We start from the raw sequence: 16548 nt of genomic DNA on the forward strand, positions 1-16548 counted from the left end.
AAAGACCCGATCAGTCTCGGAATCCCGGTTTACAAGACATTTCGACAATGGTAAAACAAGACCAGCAAAGCCGCCCGAATGTGCCGACAAATCCCGATAGGAGCTGCACATATCTCGTTCTCAGAGCACAACGGATGAGCCAGACGTCAGGTTGGCATAGACCCTGGTTGCCTAGGGGGTGCCGGACATCGCTCGGTTTGGGCCAGCACTCGAAGGAGCACTAGTCCGGGGGTTTAAAATAAAGATGACCCTCGGGCTCGCGAAAACCCGGGGGAAAAGGCTTAGGCGGCAAATGGTAAAACCAAAGTTGGGCCTTGCTGGAGGATTTTTATTCAAGGCGAACTGTCAAGGGGGTCCCATAAATCACCCGACCGTGTAAGGAACGCAAACTCAAGGAACATAATCCCGGTATATCAGTAACTAGGGCGGCAAAAGTGGAACAAAACACCAGGCATAGGGCCGAGCCTTCCACCCTTTACCAAATATATAGATGCATTGATTAAATAAGAGATATTGTGATATCCCAACATATCCATGTTCCGACATGGAACAAACTCCAACTTCACCTGCAACTACCAACGCTATAAGAGGGGCTGAGGAAAAGCGGTAACTTAGCCAACCAATGGTTTGCTAGGAAAGGATGGTTAGAGGCTGACATGGAAAAATGGGAGACATGATATAGCAAGTGATAGGTAGCGGAGCATGGCAATAGAGCGAACAGCTAGCATAGCAAAGATAGAAGTGATTTCGAGGGGTGGTCATCTTGCCTGCAAGGTTCTCAGAGTTGTCGAACGCTTGATCCTCGTAAGCGTACTCAACAGGTTCCTCGTTCACGAACTCGTCTCCCGGCTCTACCCAAGACAAGAACACAAACAAACGGAACCACAATCAACAACGAGAAATGCACAAGCAACATGATGCAAAACATGTATGATATGCAAGATATGATGTGCGATGCATATGCGTGCTCCGGAAGGAAAAATGATGAACATGGCAGTAACTTTTCAAACCAAGCATGCCACTGGAAAGATGAGATGATTTTGGTCGAAATCGATATAAAGATCACCGGAATCGGATGCACGGTTTGCAAATGGCAAGCAAAACAAGTATGACACTAATCTGCGATAAACAGCAAGATAGCACTTAAAATGCAACAAGCAACAATGCTACAGCACCCCAACATAGTAACAAAGCACATGGCAATAATCTACAGGAGATGCTTGACAAAAGATGAACACTGAGCTACGGCTAGTTCACAACATAACAAGCTCAAACAAGCATGGCAAAAGTGCAAAAGATAACAGGATCACAGACTTGGTGAAAAACTGGACATGGCATAAAACAGCATCAGGTAGCAAAGTTCAGAGCACGAAATCGACATGCTACAGGAACTTAACATAGCAAAACAAGGCATGGCAGTGTTCTACTAGATGCACATGACAAAAGTCCCTTACTGAACATAAGCCAAAAAGGACCAGAAGATATGATGGCAAGCATGTAAACATAGCAAGTTTCGTTATCAGGTTTCAGACTTAGCAGAAAACAGAGCATGGCAGAAATAATAATATGTAGGCCTCTTTGTGAGCTTGATGCACTCACTACAGAGCAATGCATGACAAACCAAGCACATCTACAGCAAGATGGCATTTTTATGAAGCTATCCATGTCAAGAAAAATTGCATAGCAAGTATGGATCAACTACAATAAGCTTTGCAAAAGTGAATATCATGTTAAGAACCTGACAGAAATATTTTATAGCAAAAGTAGGGCAAGATTGAGTCATGCTATGGCAATACATAATTGCAACCAATTGCAGGAATGGATCAATTACAACTATATCTACAAAACATCCTTACTGAACATCTCCAAAATATGCATGGATATCTCTGTAGCATCAAGTTTACATGGCAACAAAATTACAGAAGACGAAGACTTGGAGAAATCACCAAGTCCCTGAAATCAGAAACATTACGGAGCCTACTTTGCATGCTTGTGCTAGTCACCACAGAGATCACAAAAATACATGGACTAGACCACAGGAAAGATGGCATGGCATACTTCAAAACACATGTAGAGCTCATGCTCAAAAGATGCACAGATTTAATGATACAAAAATGACAAATCTCCAAGTTCTGATAAGAACCAGAGAATAACAGCAACTAGCCCTCTTCCAATAGAGATTTGGGCATCAAGATGACCTCTAATGAGCATGGTGCAATTGAACGAAATGAAGAACATCACGAGACGAACAATTTGACATATTACACACGCGAATCGAAGCTACATGCACGGAGTGATGGAGCTATGAACAGGGGCACTTACTGAGAAAATTCCAACACAAATATTTCGGGGGGGATTTTCGGGAAAGTCAACGTACTGTGCTGATTGGATCTGGCGATGCTCGGGCTCGTGCTCGTCGCCGGCGGGAGAGAAGAGGAGGCGGGCGGCCGGAGAGGAGAGGAGGCCGGAGGCGAGGTCGCCGGCGGCGGGGGCGGCGAGGTCGCCGGCGGCGGGGGCGGCGCGGCCGCGGCGGCGGCAGGCGGATGCGGGAGGCGGCGGCGCGTCGGGCGGCGGCGGCGGCGGGCGGAGGCGCGGCGGTGCGGGCAGGGAGGGCCGCGGGTGGGCCGGCGGGCCTCGGCGGCGGCGGCGCGCGACACGTGGCGCCGGCGGGCGGAGTGGACGCGTCCGGCCGGAGGCGGACACGTCCGGCGGCGCGAGGGGAAAACGAACTAGGGTTTCGACTGCAAATGTATTTCGGGATGCCCACATATTTATAGGTAGAGGGAGCTAGGAGGCTCCAAATGAGGTGCGGTTTTCGCCCACACGATCGTGATCGAACGACCTAGAGCATGGAAGAGAGTTTGGTGGGTTTTGGGCTGGTTTTGAGGGGGGTTTTGCTGGACACTTAAATGGACTTGACGGATGCCCGGTTAACCGTTGGAGTACCAAACGACCTCCAAATGGAACGAAACTTGACCGGTAGTCTCCGGGTGGTATATTAAGGCCACTTGACAAGCCTCGGTCCATTCCGAGAAAGTTTGGCACTCGCACACGAAAGAAAACAAGAGGGGTGCACCGGAGGAGATAGGAGCGCCGGATTGCAAAACGGACAACGGGGAAAAAGCTCGGATGCATGAGACGAACACGTATGCAAATGCAATGCACATGATGACATGATATGAAATGCATGACATGACAAAATGCAAAACGAAAGACAAAACCCGACCACGGAGGGAATATCATAACACATAGCCGGAAATGGCAAGAGTCGGAGTTACAACTATGGCAAGTTACATCCGGGGTGTTACAACACTCCACCACTACGAGAGGATCTCGTCCCGAGATCTAGGACTGAAAGAACTCCGGATATTCGGAACGGAGATGGTCCTCGCGTTCCCAGGTGGCTTCCCGGTCGGAGTGGTGCGACCACTTCACTTTCAGGAATTTGATTGACTTGTTGCGAGTCTTGCGTTCAGTTTCTTCAAGAATAGCAACGGGGTGCTCATGATAAGACAAATCTTCTTGGAGGTCAATCTCTTCGAAGTTGATAGTGCGCTCAGGCGTCTTGAAGCACTTGCGGAGCTGTGACACGTGGAACACATCGTGCACGTTCGCGAAGTTGGAAGGAAGCTCAAGTTGATAGGCGAGGTCGCCTCTTTTGCCAATGATCTTGAAAGGACCCACGTATCTAGGGGCAAGCTTCCCTTTGATACCGAAGCGACGAGTGCCTTTCATTGGAGAGACGCGGAGGTAGACATGGTCTCCGATCTCGAAAGCCAAATCACGGTGCTTACTATCATAGTAACTCTTCTGGCGCGATTGCGCGGCTTTGAGATTATCACGGATGACTTTACACATTTCTTCAGCTTCTGTGATTAAGTCATTGCCAAGAAGTTGGCGTTCACCAGTCTCTGACCAATTGAGAGGAGTACGGCACTTTCTGCCATAGAGAATCTCGAATGGGGCCTTGCCCGAACTCGCTTGGAAGCTGTTGTTGTAGGAGAATTCAGCATATGGAAGACAATCTTCCCATTTCATGCCAAAGGAAATGACACAAGCCCTGAGCATATCTTCAAGAATTTGATTGACTCGCTCGACTTGGCCACTAGTTTGAGGATGGAAAGCTGTGCTGAAGCGAATGTTTGTGCCCATGGCCTTCTGGAAGGAGTCCCAGAACTTAGAGGTGAAGATGCTTCCACGATCTGAAGAAATCAATTGTGGAATGCCGTGCAAGGAGACAATTCTGGAGGTGTAAAGCTCTGCCAGCTGAGCTGCTGTGATGGATTCTTTGATTGGAAGGAAATGAGCCACTTTAGAAAGCTTGTCAATGACAACGAAGATAGCATCATTTCCGCGCTTGGACTTGGGAAATCCAGTCACGAAGTCCATTTCGATATGATCAAACTTCCATTCTGGGATAGCAAGAGGTTGGAGGAGACCAGCTGGTCGTTGGTGTTCTGCTTTCACTCTTCGACAGACATCACATTCATTCACGAATTGAGCGATTTCTCGCTTCATTCGAGTCCACCAATACGACTGCTTGAGGTCATGGTACATCTTCGTACTTCCAGGATGAATGGAAAGGAGAGAATTGTGCGCCTCGTTCATAATGACTTTCCTTAGATCACCTTTAGGAACCACAATCCGGTCCTCGAAGAATAAAGTGTCTCTGTCATCAATGCGATAGCACTTGTATTTGGAAAGGCCCTTGTCGATACCACGTTTCACCTTCTTCACCATGGCATCAAGGAGTTGTGCCTCACGAATTTGATCTTCCAAAGTAGGAGAGACTATGAGGTTGGCAAGAAAGCCTTGAGGAACAACTTGGAGATTCAGCTTGCGGAAAGCTTCACAAAGATCCGGTTGGAAAGGCTTGAGAATTAAGCTGTTGCAATAAGCCTTCCTGCTTAAAGCATCTGCAATGACATTGCCTTGCCTGGAGTATATTCAATACTCGGATTGTACTCTTGAATCATTTCGACCCATCGAGTCTGCCTGAGGTTGAGGTTGGGCTGAGTGAAGATGTACTTGAGACTCTTGTGATCAGTGAAAATGTCCACTTGTCTTCCCAACAAGAGATGTCTCCACGTTATTAATGCATGGACAACTGCCGCCAACTCAAGATCGTGAGTGGGGTAGTTCTTCTCGTTGGGCTTCAACTGACGAGAGGTATAGGCCACAACTTTCTTCTCTTGCATTAACACAGCACCGAGACCTTGGAGAGAAGCATCACAGAAAACTTCATACGGCTTGGATTCATCAGGAGGAGTCAAGACAGGAGCTGTGACTAGTTTCTCTTTGAGAGTGTTGAAAGCAACGTCACACTCAGGAGACCAGACATACTTCACATGCTTCTGAAGGAGGTTGGAAAGAGGCTTTGCAATCTTGGAGAAATTCTCAACGAATCTTCGGCAATAGCTTGCAAGACCAAGAAAACTGCGGAGCTGCTTGACATTTTGAGGAGGTTCCCAATTCACAACTGCGGACACCTTCTCGGGTTAACAGCGATGCCCTTGGCAGAGATGATGTGACCAAGGAAAAGAACTTCATCGAGCCAAAACTCACATTTGGAGAACTTCGCATAGAATTGATACTCTCTGAGCTTGTCGAGCACCAATCGCAAATGTTTGGCATGATCCTGCTTATTCTTGGAGAAGACCAAGATATCATCGAGATACACCAGGACGAATTCATTGGTATAGGGGTTGAAGATGAAATTCATCATCCGAGAGAACACTGGAGGAGCATTGACAAGGCCGAAAGACACGACAGTATATTCATAAGAACCCAAAGCTTGTTCTGAATGCTGTCTTGGGAATATCTTCTTCACGAATGCGAATCTGATGATAACCCATACGAAGGTCAAGCTTGGAGAATACTTTAGCCCCTTTGAGTTGCTCAAATAGCTCATTGATGTTGGGAAGTGGATACTTGTTCTTGATTGTCTTCTTGTTCAATGGACGGTAGTCGACACAAAGTCGGTCCGTGCCATCCTTCTTCTTGAAAAAAAGAACACCACAACCCCATGGAGAAGAACTCGGTCTGATCAAACCCAGACGCTCTTGTTCATCGAGTTGTTTCTTCAATTCCTTCAGCTCGTTGGGTCCAAGCTTGTATGGACGCTTGCAAACGGGTTCAGTGCCAGGCTCTAGTTCGATAACGAACTCAACTGGCCGGTGCGGAGGCATACCCGGAAGCTCTTCTGGAAAGACATCTTGATACTCACAAACGACTGGAATTTGAGAGATGGCATTCAAGTCGCCCTTCTCATTGAGAGAGAAAAACCGAATGGTTTCATCACGAGCGGCATAAATAATCACATCCTGAGACGAGTGTGTCAATTGAATTTCCCTGGCAACACAATCAAGTTGAGCCTTGTGCTTAGAAAGCCAGTCCATCCCGAGAATAAGATCAATATCTGTCGTGGAATTATCACGGCAGATGTCCTTGATTTAGGACTTAGTCGTGGAGCCATCGCAGCTAGGAAGCTTGAAGGGGTTAATGCGGGACAAGGAACACGAGGGTTTATACTGGTTCGGCCCCTTACGGTGAAGGTAAAAGCCTACGTCCAGTTGAGGTGGTATTAATTAGGGTTGCGATCACCAGGGAGCTAAACTGTTATGCCCGGCTCTCGATGAGATTGTTCTCTGCCTTAAACCGCTGCCGGGTCGTCCCTTTATATAGGGAGGCTGACGCCCTGCAGCTCTCAGAGTCCCGGCCGGCTCATAAGAGTGTCCGGCTCGGACTCTCAACTATTCTTGCCTTACACTACAAGTTCTAGCATAATAAAGATTGCAACTACGGGCCTTAAGCCATATCCGGGTCTTAAGCCCATCTTTGGCCCACCGTCTTCAGGCTTGGCGCCGGGCTTCTGGCAATGACCATATGAGTAACCCGGCCCCTCCTGGCGGGTGACTCTAAGGTCTATATGCTCAACATTAGGCCCCAGATTGATTTGAGCCGGCTCATGTCAATCTTCCATTCCTTCGACAGAAAACCTCCGGCTTACAATTGTGTGAAGGCCATAACCCGGCATGACATCATCCTCTGGACTCCGGGTAATCCGCCGTGACGTCATCTTCCATTAAGCCCGTTTTTTACTCCGCCAGATCCGCAACGGATCTTTTTCTTTACTGTCATCCCGAAAATCGAGGAGTTTCGTGGGGAGATAACCACACCGTGGTCTCCTTGATTCTAGCGCCCACTTATGAACTCGCCTTATAAATAGGCCGGCCCGACGGGCTTTCAGCCACTTCTCTCTCCTTCATCTTCTTCCTCGCGCTACTGCTCCCCTGCCCGAGCTCTGCTACTGCCACCGCCGTCGCGCCCCCGGACTTCGTCAACCTTGGCCGCTGCATCACCCTGACTCGGTCCAGACAAACGGCGGCAACCTCCGCTCCTCTTCAGCTCCGGTGAGTCCTCGCCACTCCATAGGGCAGATCCGCACTAGGGCTTCATAGTTCTTCCTCTGTTCTTCGTAGTTCATCGCGGCTCTCAGTAGATTTGAATTTTACTACCCCTTTTTGATCTTAGCTCTGTATAGACTTACTGCGGTAGACGTTGAAGACCCATTTCACATGCAAATATCCCTCTTTTACCGCATAAGAGCCTTGTTCAAGCTCAAGAACCTCCGCGCGTCTGTTTCTAGGTCTAGAAACTTTTCTTTTACCCGACCATTTTGATCCAAAAATTTTACTGCGATGTGTGAAACCTGTTTTACCACACTTAGTAAAAAACTGCAATCATTGAATCTCGGCGGTTTACAGTTCCGGTTTAAAGAAACCACGCGCCGTAGAACCTTCCGGCTTAAAGAAAACCATGCGCCATAAAATTTCCGGCTTAGCTGTGATAAGGCCTGTAGACAATCAAATTACTCTCAATCCCTCGGCGGCTTAAATAGCCCGATGCACTTAAATGTATACCATTAGTCCCCTTCATAAGCCGCCACCTTGACATTGAACTGTAGATTTCTTCCGGCTCATAATTAACCCGGACGTTTTTCCTTTTATCATAGACTGCCGACTTTCACCATGCCTCCCAAAGCTCCCAAAGCCTCCATTACTTGCAACTGGATGAGGTCCAATGTCACCAATGAGACCCTAGCGGATTTTGTTAAGTCTGGATATCTGCCCAAGAAGGACATCATGTCCTACCGTGCCCCTGACCCATCAGAAGAGAGACCACAGCCAAAGGACGGGGAGGTAGTGATTTTTGCGGATCATATGAGCCGGGGCTTCGCACCGCCCGGTTCAAAGTTTTTCAGAGACGTTCTGAATTTCTTCGATCTGCGGCCTCAGGACATAGGACCCAACTCAGTGTCCAATATCTGCAACTTCCAAGTGTTCTGCGAGGTTTACCTTGGAGAAGAACCTAGTCTGCTGCTCTTCAGAGAGCTTTTTTACTTGAACCGTCAGAATGAGTGCGCCAATGGGCCAAGTCTAGAGCTAGGTGGCATCTCCATTCAGCGGCGAAGGGACTGCCTTTTCCCTTACGCAGAGCCGCCCAGCCACCCCAAGGACTGGAATCTGACGTGGTTTTACTGCCAAGACACGTCGCCGGCTGATGAAAATCCGTTGCCCGGCTTTCGCCCCTCACGTCTGGAGCCGACCCACCCACTGTCAGACAAGCTAACTCAAGCGGAGCGCCAACCTCTGCTCCCCACTATCAACAAGATCAAGGCTCTCCTGGGCAATGGTCTGAATGGAATCGATCTGGTCCGGGTCTGGATCTCGTGGCGGGTGATCCCATTGAGCCGCCGCCCCGACTTAATGTGTGAGTACACGGGCCGAAAGGACGACCCTCAGAGACACAGCCGCAATGATCTTCCTGAAGACGTTGCAGAGGAGATGACCAAGGCTCTTTTAAACGAGAGCCTGGCAGACTGCGGAAGGACCGGGTTAGCCCCCTTCTGCAAGACCAACCCAGCCCCAGCGGTAAGCCGCCAATCTGAACATCTATCTCTTCTGTATATAACTTTCATCTGAATCGTTTAAGAAATCATCATTGTATTTTTCAGGCTGACGACAAGTTCTGGCGGGTCAAATATGACCATGAAGCGGCCAAGAAGGCCAGAAAGGCGAAGAAAGCCGCCAAAAAAGCCGCTCCCCGTAAGAAGGGAAGTAGGCCAACTGCTTCGGAGCTGATGCAACTAAGCGACAGCTCCGAGTCAGAGGTAACCCCTGAACCTGTAAGCTCTTTGTTATGTTTATTGTTTATTTCTGTCCGCCTTACCAACACTTGTTCATCAACAGGATGACACCGGAGCCAGTAACCCGGTGGTTGAAGAGGTAATGTCACTTTCCTCCGACTCGGAGCCCTTGCCAAGGCTGAAAGTCCGAAGGGTAACCCGGAAAGTAAGCTTTTCACATCCTTTAGCTTATCAAGATCCTCAATTTATTTTGAAGCGACAGGTTCATGAGAGCCGGCGTCACACCCGGACCAACAAGGACACCGACCTCTCCTCCGGGTTACCTGACGCATCGAGGAAGCGCCGAACTGAGGTTATTTCCCACTTGTACCCTTTTCATCCGTTGGCGGGTGTTATCCGTCAGCCACTCAATTCTTCTGACTCAAATTATCAGGAGACCTCCCCCTCTTCGGGCGACTCTATGCAGTCGAGTCTTCCGGCTTTCAAGACCGCGCCCGGGTAATGATAACCATCTCATGTTATACTTGTATTTACTTACCCTTTTGTGCTTAACGTTTCTGTCCTTTCAGTGCCCAAGCCAAACTCACCAAGAGGGCGAAGAAGGCCAAGCCAATCGAAGAGCCGGAGTTGCCTGAGCCGGAGGCAGCAGATCAAGAACCGCCAGCTGCCTCCGCTCCCGAAGCCGCCGCTCCAACAACAAGGCAGCTGCCGAAGCTTCTGCTAACCCGGAGGCCTCCGGCTCGGCTCAACCAGCAAATGATCCGGACGTGGTAATCACCCGGACGGAATTTGTTGAGCCGGGGAGACCTACCGCACTGGCCAAGTGCTCCGCTAAGGGGGAGTTGCTGCAGCCCCACCGGGTGAACCTGGACCTCTCCGACTACGCCAACCTGAGCATTGGAGAGCTCATCTCTGGCTACATCAGCCAAGTGCACAAGAGCCGGGACGCAGAGGTTGCCATGGTGAACCAGATCCAGCAGAAATCTGAGGTATCATTCTGCTGTCCTCTTACTTACTGCATAGTTACCTTTACCATGCTAGCCCCCAAGTCGACGACTTATGATTGAATATGTTGTAGACTTAGGTTCCGGCTTACTCAATTGAACCGGCAGTTTGTAGATAGATACGTTCAATATGCATTAGCCCCCAAGTGCCAAGTGTCTTTGCTTGGAAAACGCTTGGGACTTTAAATTTGTATAGTAACCGTTCCTGTCATAACCCGGAAATTTATGCAGGCTGCTGGCAAGAAGCTTGAGGCTGACATGGCCGATCTCAAGAACCGGCTGAAGATGCAAGAGATGGAGACCCGGAAGGCAAATGCCAAATTTGTGTCCAGCATCGCCGCTCAAGAGAAGCTGAAGACGGAGTTTGACGCTGAGCGGAAGGCGTGGGCCGAAGAGAAGGCCGCATTGGTGAACCGGGCTGAACAGGCGGAGAAGGCTCTCTCCGAGAAGACCGCCGAGCTCTCCGGCCTAAAGCGCCAGGTGTCCCAGATGGTGGCCGCAATCTTCGGTAAGTCGCCTCACCGGCTTTCATCAAGTTTAGAATTTTTATATCTCATAATTCATCCTTGTCGGCGGCTTATCTGATTCTGTTAAACAGGTCCCAGAAGTGCCAATCTCAACCAGAGCGTGGTAACCAAGCTGAAGGCCGTGTATACCCTGGTGGAGCAGCTCTACACCGGGTCACAGCGTGCCTTGGCTGTGGTGGCCCTATCCAACGAGGTGCCGACTCACCTGGCAGAAGTCCTTCGCCGGCTCGCCGTTCTGCCTCAACGGATCCAAGAGCTGCGACGGGCCTCTGCAAGAGCCGGAGCGATCGCCGCGCTGAGCCGGGCCAAGGCGTTCCTGCCGGAGTTAGACCCGGCGGACATCGCCCTTGGCTATCCAAGCCTGAAGGAAGACGGCTCCGCTTTCGATCAGAAGGACTTCGCAGCTTGCGTGAAGGCCGTACGCCCGGTGGCCACTCTGATTGGCAACGATACAGATCTGACTAAGTATCAGCCGGGCTACGATGCAGAAAATCAGAGGATCCCTACTCCGCGCTATGAAGCCCTTAACTTGATCCCGCCGGCTCGTCAGCACACCTTCGCCCCGGAGATTGACCCGGCCGGGTTAATTGACGAGGAAGCCCAATTCGAAGCTCTCAGCGGCATCGACTGGAAGTCATCAACTTTCCAGGTCTTGGGATCAGCCGGAGGAGAAGATAGGAACGAGCCGGAGACTTCAACTCAACAAGCGTCGTAACTTGGCTGGCGGCTTAGCAAACAATGCCTCACCCTTTTGGACTCAATGAGTCTTGTAATAGAGTAGGACCAATACTTTATCTTTGTCGTGCCATCGTGCACGCCTTGAATTCTGAAGTCTGTTGAAAGTTGTCTCCTTTATGTTTCTCCGGGTCATAATTAATCATTTGTTTTCCTTACTCTCAAAATAGTTGCCTGTAACTATCCTGCAGAGAAAGACAAATCACAAGCCTCGAGGAGGCTGACCGCCCTGAGAATCATAGGTTTTAGATAACCCGGAATATGAATCAAAAAGGACTGGTCTTCAATAATATCCTGAATACAGCCGTAATAACATACTTAGCGGCCTGCAAGCATACTTCCGGTTTAGATAACCCGGGTAGGAAGGTTGGTACCTGAAATTCCGGTTTACCTGTCTTAATAACACCCATTGTGTTCAGCTAATACTGTAAACCAAAGTTAAGCCGGCAAAGTGAGACCCGGCCATACACACTTGGAAAGAAACAGACGGAACTTGCTATAAAGCAGAGGAACTTAGGGGCTTCCGGTTCGGATACGACCAGAGACCCGGCCCAAAGGGGTTATGCTAGGATTCGAATACGATCATATAGCCCCCAGTGGGTGTGGCGATGCCAATCAAGAGGGTATCGACAGCTATGTTCTCTTTGGTTCGAATACGACCCATGTTTGAACAGGAAGCCCCCAAATGACTTTAAGAATTGTTTAACGACGCTGATTCGAATACGATCCACGTCGGTTCTCAAAGGGGTTAAACTAAGATTCAAATATGATCAAAGAAAACTCCCCAATGAGCTCGGCACTTTGCCAATCAAATGGGTATCGACAGCTATGTTCTCTTTGGTTCGAATACGACCTATGTTTGAACAGGAAGCCCCCAAGTGACCTTATCGCCTACGGCTAGATTCGAATACGATCCTAAGCCGGATCCTCCTTCAAGTTATCATGTAATCTGGCGATGAAAACAACACGTGCACATTTGGAGGAGAAAAAAGGACAGAGGTCCTGCTTTATTGCTTATCATAATATATACATGGCTTAGAGAAGTATGTACATCATGAGAGCCGGTGGCTCAAGTGTAGTAAGGCCGAAGCTGAGCTATGTTCCACGGCCGTCGGGTCTCTTCCTCCGACTTACGTGAATCTTTGTGCTCCCGAATGTCAATGAGGTAATATGACCCGTTGTGCAAATTCTTGCTGACCACAAAGGGCCCTTCCCAAGGCGGGGATAGCTTGTGTGCATCTGTTTGATCCTGGATGAGCCGGAGCACGAGATCACCTTCCTGGAAGACCCGGGATTTAACCCGGCGGCTATGATAACGGCGCAGGTCTTGTTGGTAAATCGCTGAACGGGCTGCTGCCACATCACGCTGTTCGTCCAACAAGTCAAGAGCATCCTGGCGCGCCTGTTCATTATCCGCCTCAACGTAAGCCGCCACTCGAGGTGAGTCATGACGGATGTCACTGGGGAGGACTGCTTCTGCCCCATAAACCATGAAGAAAGGCGTAAAACCTGTAGACCTGTTAGGAGTAGTGTTGATGCTCCATAACACGGAGGGCAACTCCTCCACCCAACAACCCGGCGTCCGTTGCAAAGGGACCAAAAGCCGGGGCTTGATGCCCTTCAGAATCTCCTGATTAGCTCTCTCCGCCTGACCATTGGATTGAGGATGAGCCACCGAGGAAACATCAAGTCGGATATGCTCTCGTTGACAAAACTCCTCCATGGCGCCTTTGGATAAATTGGTGCCATTGTCAGTTATAATGCTGTGTGGAAAACCAAAGCGAAAGATCACCTTTTTCATAAACTGAACCGCCGTGGCTGCATCGCACTTGCTAACTGGCTCCGCTTCAACCCACTTGGTAAACTTGTCAACTGCCACCAAAAGGTGGGTCTTCTTATCCTTGGATCTTTTGAAAGGCCCAACCATATCCAGCCCCCAGACCGCAAAGGGCCAAGTAATTGGGATCATCCTCAGCTCTTGAGCCGGTACATGAGCCCGTCGCGAGAACCTTTGGCAACCATCACACTTACTGACCAAGTCCTCTGCATCAGCATGAGCCGTCAACCAATAAAAACCATGACGAAAAGCCTTGGCCACAAGAGACTTTGAGCCGGCGTGATGGCCACAATCCCCTTCATGGATCTCACGCAAGATCTCTTGCCCTTCCTCAGGGGAAACACAACGCTGAAACGCTCCCGTAACACTGCGGTGGTGCAACTCACCATTGATAACAATCATTGACTTAGCCCGCCGGGTTATTTGCCTGGCCAAAGTTTCATCCTCAGGCAACTCGCCCCGGGTCATGTAAGCCAGATAGGGCATTGTCCAGTCTGGTATGATATGGAGAGCCGCCACCAGTCGTGCCTCCGGGTCGGGGACAGCCAAGTTTTCCTCTGTAGGCAACTTAACAGAAGGATTATACAGGACATCCAGGAAAGTATTAGGCGGCACCGGCTTTCGCTGAGAGCCTAGCCGGCTTAAAGCATCAGCCGCCTCGTTCTTCCTGCGATCAATGTGCTCTACTTGGTAGCCCTGAAAGTGCCCAGCAATGGCATCAACTTCGCGGCGATAAGCCGCCATGAGAGGGTCCTTAGAGTCCCACTTGCCTGATACTTGTTGAGCCACCAAGTCTGAGTCACCGAAACACCTTACCCGGCTCAAGCTCATCTCCTTAGCCATCCGAAGACCGTGGAGCAAGGCCTCGTACTCAGCCGCATTGTTAGTGCAAGGAAACATCAACTGTAGCACATAATGGAACTTGTCACCTTTAGGGGAAGCCAATACAACTCCAGCCCCCGAGCCCTCCAACTGCCTGGACCCATCGAAGTGAATAGTCCAATATGTGTTATCCGGCTTTTGCTCGGGCACTTGTGACTCTGTCCAATCATTGATGAAATCCACCAGGGCCTGAGATTTAACAGCAGTGCGTGGCACATATTTGAGACCATGAGGTCCGAGCTCGATAGCCCACTTAGCCACTCTCCCTGTGGCCTCTCTGTTTTGAATGATATCACCAAGAGGGGCAGAACTGACCACGGTTATGGGATGACCCTGGAAATAATGCTTAAGCTTCCGGCTTGCCATGAACACACCATAAACAAGCTTCTGCCAATGTGGATACCGCTGTTTGGACTCGATAAGCACTTCGCTGACATAATAAACCGGCCGCTGAACCGGATGCTCCTTACCCTCTTCCTTGCGTTCCACCACCACAGCCACACTGACGGCTCGTGTGTTCGCCGCCACGTACAGTAATAAGGGCTCCTTATCAACCGGAGCAGCAAGGACTGGGGGCTCTGCCAGCTGCTTCTTCAAATCCTCAAAAGCGGTATTGGCTGCATCATTCCAGACAAAGTTATCAGTTTTCTTCATCAACTGATATAATGGCATGGCCTTCTCACCCAAACGGCTTATAAACCGGCTTAAAGCAGCGATGCGACCCGCCAAGCGCTGAACGTCATTTATACACGCCGGCTTAGCCAGGGAGGTGATGGCCTTGATCTTCTCCGGGTTAGCTTCAATGCCTCTGTCAGAAACCAAAAAACCCAAGAGTTTGCCTGCAGGAACACCAAAGACACACTTGGCCGGGTTAAGCATCATCTTGTAGACCCGGAGATTATCAAAGGTTTCTCTCAAATCATCTATCAGGGTTTCCTCCTTTATGGATTTAACCACAATATCATCCACATAAGCATGAACATTGCACCCAATCTGTTTATGAAGACAGTTCTGTACGCAACGCTGATAAGTCGCCTGTGCACACTTGAGTCCAAAGGGCATGGATACATAGCAGAAGGCTCCAAAGGGAGTGATGAACGCCGTCTTCTCCTGGTCCTTAACTGCCATTTTAATCTGATGATATCCGGAATAAGCATCCAAGAAACTTAAGCGCGCACAACCTGCCGTGGCATCAATAATTTGATCAATACGGGGAAGGGCAAAAGGATCAGCCGGACATGCCTTGTTTAAGTCCGTGTAGTCCACACACATCCGCCAAGTGCCGTTCTTCTTGAGTACGAGCACCGGGTTAGCTAACCACTCTGGGTGAAAGACTTCAACAATAAACCCGGCCGCCAAGAGCCGGGCCACCTCTTCACCAATAGCTTTCCGCCTCTCTTCATTAAACCGCCGAAGGAACTGCCTGACCGGCTTAAATTTCGGATCAACATTGAGAGTGTGCTCAGCGAGTTCTCTAGGTACACCTGGCATGTCAGAAGGTTTCCATGCGAAGATGTCCCTATTCTCACGGATGAACTCGATGAGCGCGCTTTCCTATTTCGGATCCAGACTGGCACTGATGCTAAACTGCTGAGATGAATCTCCTGGAACGAAATCAACAAGTTTAGTCTCATCAGCCGACTTAAATTTCATTGCCGGCTCATGCTCCGTAGTCGGCTTTTTCAGAGAGGTCATATCAGTTGGGTCAACATTGTCCTTGTAAAACTTCAACTCCTCTGTTGCGCAAACAGATTCTGCATAAGCTGCATCGCCTTCCTCACATTCCAAGGCCACCTTCCGGCTGCCGTGAACCGTAATGGTCCCATTATGACCCGGCATCTTGAGCTGTAAGTAAACATAACACGGCCGTGCCATGAACTTGGCGTAAGCCGGCCGCCCAAATATAGCATGGTACGGACTTCTTATCTTGACCACCTCAAAGGTCAATTTTTCCACCCTGTAGTTGTTTTCATCTCCGAAGGCCACTTCCAACTCGATCTTGCCGACTGGATAAGCCGACTTACCAGGTACCACACCATGGAAGATAGTGTTTGACTGGCTGAGGTTCTTATCAACCAACCCCATACGGCGAAAAGTCTCATAATAGAGGATGTTGATGCTGCTGCCTCCATCCATGAGCACCTTAGTGAACTTATATCCTCCCACCTGAGGAGCCACCACTAGGCCAAGTGACCCGGATTGTCCACCCGGGGAGGGTGATCCTCCCTACTCCACACTATAGGCTGCTCAGACCACCGCAAGTAGCGTGGAACCGCCGGCTCAACAGCATTCACGGCCCTCTTATGAAGCTTCTGGTCTCGCTTACACAGACTGGTGGTGAATACATGGTACTGTCCACCGCTAAGCTGCTTGGGATTGGTCTGATAACCCCCCTGCTGCTGTTGATGACCCTGG

The sequence above is a fragment of the Triticum aestivum genome, chromosome 6D, assembly GCF_018294505.1.
Source record: "Triticum aestivum cultivar Chinese Spring chromosome 6D, IWGSC CS RefSeq v2.1, whole genome shotgun sequence".
In the NCBI taxonomy this organism is placed as follows: domain Eukaryota; kingdom Viridiplantae; phylum Streptophyta; class Magnoliopsida; order Poales; family Poaceae; genus Triticum; species Triticum aestivum.